This window comes from Pyxicephalus adspersus, chromosome 5, assembly GCF_032062135.1.
Source record: "Pyxicephalus adspersus chromosome 5, UCB_Pads_2.0, whole genome shotgun sequence".
NCBI classification, from domain to species: Eukaryota; Metazoa; Chordata; class Amphibia; order Anura; family Pyxicephalidae; genus Pyxicephalus; species Pyxicephalus adspersus.
In genome coordinates this window covers 146,379,724-146,386,229 of record NC_092862.1, presented here as the reverse complement: position 1 = coordinate 146,386,229, position 6,506 = coordinate 146,379,724, and positions in this window count along the sequence as shown.

Genomic DNA, 6,506 nt, shown 5'->3' with positions numbered 1-6,506 from the left:
ACATTGGCTCCCACCCCTGCCAATCTGACTTGGGGCCCCTGTTGGCTGGGAAGGGGGCTGGGCCCTTGTGCAGCAGCACACCTTGCACCCCCTATCATCCCATGGGATAATTATTGCTGCATGGCCTCACCTAACCCCGGAAATGGACCCCAGGCCCCCCCATACCCCGACCTCTATTATAGAGCCCCATATGCTATGTACCTACCTGTCAGGGGCCACATATACAGCGCTGGCTCCCTGGACACAGCAATGGGGGGTTCTGGCCCAGTCCCAGTCATGTGACCCTGGAATCTTCTCTGCGTCTCTCTCATCCAATCATTTCTCATTCTGATACAATCTTTACCAGAAACACACGGCTGTGATTACCGACCTGCTCCTGAAAATGCTGATCTCCTGGCTGTCCCAGCAAGCATGCAGCAAGTGAAAACACAGAAAGCTGAATGTCTGACCTGGATTATATTTAGTGACCAGATGATCAGCATGGCAGCCAGGTGAACATTGGTGGCCCCTGAGTGACAGGGGACCAGGAGAAGGGGCCCCGGCTATACAAATTCCTATTGGTTGTGCTGACAATGAATTATAATCCCCCAAATAAGACAAATCCATCGCTGGGAGGTGGAGCCCCCTGCTGGCCATACAGGGAAATAGAAATGTATTCAAACCCAGAAAGAAAATCTCATATCATGGTGGCTGCATTAGTTTTCCCTTTTCTTTTTCTGGTGATCCTGCCAGTAACACACTGCCTAGGATGACAATGCTGAGGACATGATAAATAGAATAACAATAGGACCCCCGCCCTTCCTCCTATTCCCCATAACATAAAGCTGGGGGGTTCTGGAGGACATTGCAGAGAATTAAATGATCCAAAATTGTTCTTTTCTAAACCAAACCCATAACAGATGAATAGGAGATGAACCTTTGCAGGGCCGGGGCCCTCCCTGAACAATGCTTGAACCAGGGAATTATCTCCGCTCAGGGCCACAACCCCAGAGTAACACAATAACCAGGCCAGTGGGGCTAATGTCACCCTTCACCCACCCCTGCCCCCCTAGCCCATTCACACATTCTGCACCTTGCCTCACACCAGCGCCTGCACATGTTACAGCTAGGGGGCAGTAGGTGGTATGAGGTATTTATCTACGCTGCAGGGAGAGGTCACATGCAGCATCCCCCCCAGAGAGGCAGCAACACCTAGTAGGAGGAAGCAGCAAACGCACCGCAGCCTCACCAGTGCCAATGTAAAGGCAATGTTAGGATGAAGTGTGTATGTACCTTGAGTGGGTGAATCATTGTGTCAGTCCTTTAGGTGAATATTCACACTGTGGTTCCATGGAGGTGGGGGCCACTGCATAATGAATGGAGTAGATGACTTCTGCCATGTTTCTTGCTTTGTCTGATTGGACTGCACCGACCCAATTCCTGATGTGCCTCCTGCTGACATCGGTTCTGTCCCAGTTCAGAAACAAGGCACCGGACTGGAGACCAATTACCCCGGAATGGAGGGGGGGGGTGGGGGTTACCGGCTGGGGACATGGAAGGTTTCACATATGAAATGATTTGTTGGTTGACACCCAAATTCTGCTCCAATTTAGAGATTTATTGTTTGGAGCTCCGCACAGAATCAGCCAATCAGCTCGGCCCATTATAGAGATCACGCCGATTATATACGGATTATATCGCATTGTCTTATAATTGTCTCTGCTGAGTCAAATAAATAAAATGTCCACCCAAACGCAGATCTCAGTCACCGGGGGACACAACCTTCATTTCCATGTCATCCTTCAATGTACAATATTGGGGATTAACCCCACATATCACTGTCCGCTGCCACCCCTCTATGCTGCCACCCTCCATGCTGCCACCCTCCATGCCGTCACCCTCCATGCTGCCACCCTCCATGCCGCCACCCTCCATGCTGTCACCCTCCATACCGCCACCCTCCATGCTGCCACCCTCCATGCTGTCATCCTCCATGCTGCCATCCTCCATGCTGCCACCCTCCATGCTGTCACCCTCCATGCTGCCATCCTCCATGCTGCTATCCTCCATGCTGCCACCCTACATGCTGCCACCCTACATGCTGTCACCCTCCATGCTGCCACCCTCCATGCTGCCACCCTCCATGCTGCCACCCTCCCTGCTTTCATCCTCAATGCTTCATCCTCCATGCTCCCATCCTCCATACTGCAATCCTCAATGCCGCCATTGGTCAGAACAAAGCCTCTGCTCCCCATGTTTGATTCACATCCAGAATTTTGGGGTGCAGGGAAAAGGATGAGAATGGCTTGGAAAGCCGGTGCCCACCTCGGCCAATATTGTGCTGGTGAATATTCTGTGTGAAACTGTGTGTGTTTTATTTCACATGTAAATTACTTGCTGCAGCTTCTAATGTCTATTGTAAGAAATTCACAGAAAACAATGAAATCTCAGTGAGGATTTCAATAAGGGGAGGCTGGAGGGCAGATTACATTGCCCTGATTTGTTTGCCCTTTCTATCTGCCAAATGTTCTTTTCACACATGGTTCTAATCCTGGACAAGGAATGAATATTTTAGCAGTCTGGGTAGACAGATGTGCGGACTCGGCTGTTTTTCTTGCCCCTGCACCTCGGTGAGGTATTGGCTACCATTGGTTGAGGACTTTCATGGTGGTGGAAGGTCACTGTTGGGGTGGAAGGTCAATGTTGGGTTGGAAGGTCCATGCTGGGGTGGAAGGTCCATGCTGGGGTGGAAGGTTGATGTTGACCTTCCACCCTAACATCAACCTTCCACCCCAACATGGACCTTCCACCCTATGTTGGGGTGGAAGGTCCATGTTGGAGTGGAAGTCTAAGGTTGGGGTAGAAGTTTGAGGCTGAGCTGGAAGGTCAATGTTGGAGTGGAAGGTTGAGTTGGGGTGAAAGGTTAAGGTTGTGGTGGAAGGTCTATGTTGGAGTTGAAGGCTGAGGTTGGGGTGGAAGGGCCATGTTGGGGTGGAAGGTCAATGTTGGGGTGGAAGGTCAATGTTGGGGTGGAAGGTTGAGGTTGGGGTGGAAGGTCCGTGTTGGGGTGGAAGGTTGAGGTTGGGGTGGAAGGTCCGTGTTGGGGTGGAAGATCGAGGTTGGGGTGGAAGGTTGAGGTTGGGGTGGAAGGTCCGTGTTGGGGTGGAAGGTCGAGGTAGGAGTGGAAGGCTAAGGTTGGGGTAGAAGGTTGAGGTTGAGCTGGAAGGTAAATGTTGGAGTGGAAGGTCGAGGTTGGGGTGGATAGTTAAGGTAGTGGTGGAAGGTCCATGTTGGAGTTGAAGGCTGGGGTTGGGATGGAAGGGCCATGTTGGGGTGGAAGGTCCATGTTGAGGTGGAAGGTCCATGTTGGGGTGGAAGGTCGAGGTTGGGGTGGAAGGTCGAGGTTGAGGTGGAAGGTCGAGGTTGAGGTGGAAGGTCCATGTTGGGGTGGAAGCTCAATGTTGGGGTGGAAGGTCCATGTTGGGGTGGAAGGTCCATGTTGGGGTGGAAGGTCCATGTTGGGGTGGAAGGTCCATGTTGGGCTGGAAGGTCCATGTTGGGGTTATTACTGACTTCAGTGACAATCTCGGCCTCTCTGGGCGGATGGCTGTGCACACATGATTCACTTTTTGTTGGTTTTGAGTTTTGCGATGTTGGGGAGATTCCTCTGTAATTGGTTGTTTTTATGATTCAGGAGACGGGAGGAGAGTTCTGGGTGTGGGTGGACGGAGCGTTCTGATATAAATCTGCAGCGATGTGTTCAGTGGCAGAAAAGGAAGATTGAGCCATGAGCAGGAGGGGAATGTTGTGGGTGATCGGGGCAGCAATCTGTCAGGTAATGGTGGAGGCCCATAAACTTCTTCCCTGTAACATAGATTTATTACTTGTTGATCCTGCCAGAAGATCTGTTATTTTCCTCTTCCTGTAACAACACTTTTGGGGTGGGGGTTGGGGAGTTTTTTTTTGATGAGCTTTTATTTTAATGGTTTAAACCTTTTTTTAGAAAGAGGAAATAACTCTTACTGTAACTTGAAAATGTCAGCTGAATTTAGAAGTTAAAAGATCTTTTAAAAGTAAATGTTTATAATAAAACTCTTCGGTCCGCAGAGTGACAACGCTGCTGTGTGATTTCGCTGCTGAATAAGCAATGTTGTCACACTGGTAAAGGAAGTTGAGAAATAAAAGATCTACTTTGAGGATCAACGGGGAATAAAGTTTTGTTATTGATGGAACTAAAATGAAATCTGCTCTGCGCTCATGGCTTTCATAGACTTTAAGCTGTTTCTGTATTTCCATGCAAGTGAAACCGGCCTAGAACTGGTCCAGTGGAGGTCAGAGGGAGTTCAGCTGCAGGTCCAATGCACATCATGTTTTACATTTCCTTGCATGTGATTGGGTCACAATATTTGTGAATTATCACCACATTCACTAAGCTAAGTGACTAAGGTGACCATCCAGCCTCACTGGGGTTGGTTTAATAATGGAATACGGACGCTTCACTTAGCAAAGTGAATTTTGCCCTTGTAGGGGTAACTGCACCTAGCTTAGTGAATGAGGTGAAGCTTTGGGAATAATCCTGTCTCCTTGCACAAGATTGGGTAATCTTTGTAAAATAAATGATCAGTGCATTCATTATGCTGAGTGAAATATCCCTTGCCAGGGGAAAATTTCCTTTGCTAAGTGAACAGCCGACATTCTATAGTGAATCAGACCCAAGGTGTGTAAAGTGGAGTTACCCTTTAGTTCTAGTAGGGATTGTTAGGTGTCCTCTATGGAGGGTTCTTCACATTTCGGGGTTCTTTATGCTAATCACTGTCTTGCTATATGTAGGGCTTATTCTCTTGCACCCCTCATGTCACCCCGTACTATACAACCCCCCCCCACACAGGGACAGAACCAACCATTGTGTAAAATCTCCATAATTTTGATTTACTGAAATGTAATAAAAGTAGAAAACAAACTGATGAGTCTCATTGTCTCCTTTAAAACTCCACATCATCCAATCACCTCCAAGCATCCACTGACCAATCACAAGGGTGCGGCAGAAATGATGGCGGGGTCATTGTGTATAGCAATCCCTACAGTAGGGCTGTAAACACAGCTCAAGCTGCTGCTGCCCTGCTACATCAAGCTGCTATTACTGGAACCTCCATAACATTCATACATAATAAATCAATAAAAGCTCCCTGGACCTCTTCATCCGGGAATTCCATTGCTCCTAATAATTTCCTATTGAGGAAATTTCTTATTATAATTTGGTCATTGACTCAATGTTTGTATGAATCAGGATCACAACTATAGCAATGGCATCGGGGCCCCTGCAACCAGAGGGCCCTCTATGACTGCAGGGTGGTGTGATAGGCAGATACAGAGAGGTGGGTGGGGCTGGGTCCTGTATACAGAATCACAGCAAATGGTTATGCTTGCTGGGACTGGGGATGGGGTTAGGTTCACCCGGTTGTTGATTGGGGTTACTCATATAGAACAGGCAAACTGGTGGTGAAATGAGGTGACAATTAGAGCTTTCCAAACATATTTCATTATCACAGCTACAGAAACCTCCAATTCATTACCAGGAATATCACTGCAATCATTTCCCTCTTCCTCGTTTTTATCTCTTCAGGATCCACATCAGATTGTCATACAAAAAACGTATTTCATCATCATGGTTACTGATAAATTAAATAATCTTCCATAAAGCAAAGAAAGAACATTCTGCACCCTGCGCATCCCCAACATTCCAGCACATCCCCAACATTCCAGCACATCCCCAACATTCCCGCATATCCCAAACATTCCCGCATATCCCAAACATTCCCGCACATCCCAAACATTCCAGCACATCCCTGCCATCACATTCCCAGGTTATCCCTATGAAATTTCTGATGTACATTATTGAACCGTGCCCCAAATTCAGGACAGGATTCCTCTTCTTGCATCCCATATCTATTTTGGTCTGATTACCCCTCAGTGGAGATTGCCCCCCATTGCTGGATCCAGACGTTTGTGTAGGGTGAGATGATAGGGACCCATATAGGAGACTGTAAGGGGAACAGGGCAGGGCAGCCAGGAGGAGACTGTCCTTTGGGGATAAGGTGGGGGTGTCCCAGGCAGGTTGACAATGTTGGGAACAAGGCAGAGTTGAGGTAGGTAGTCACAGTTGGGGCATAAGGTGGAGGTGACTCAGTAGGTAGACACAGACAGAGAACAGTCAGGGCTCAGGTAAGTAGTGATGGTTCAGGAATTGGGGGGAATGGGGTGCAGACAGATAGACAGAGAACAAGGTGGGGCATTGGCAGCATGATGAGACTGTCATGCGGGGTCAGAGAGGTGATGATGGCGCAGACATTGGTCATGTTAGGACCCCTTTAATTCTCTCTGGAGCAAGGAGCCCAGCTGTGACCTATGAAACCTTTCAGGAATGATTCAGAGATAATGATAGGACTCCCGGGTGTGGCCAGGACAGATATAAATCTGTTGGGATATTGGAGAAGATCGCCAGTAGCTGAGAAGACGATGGCGGAGCT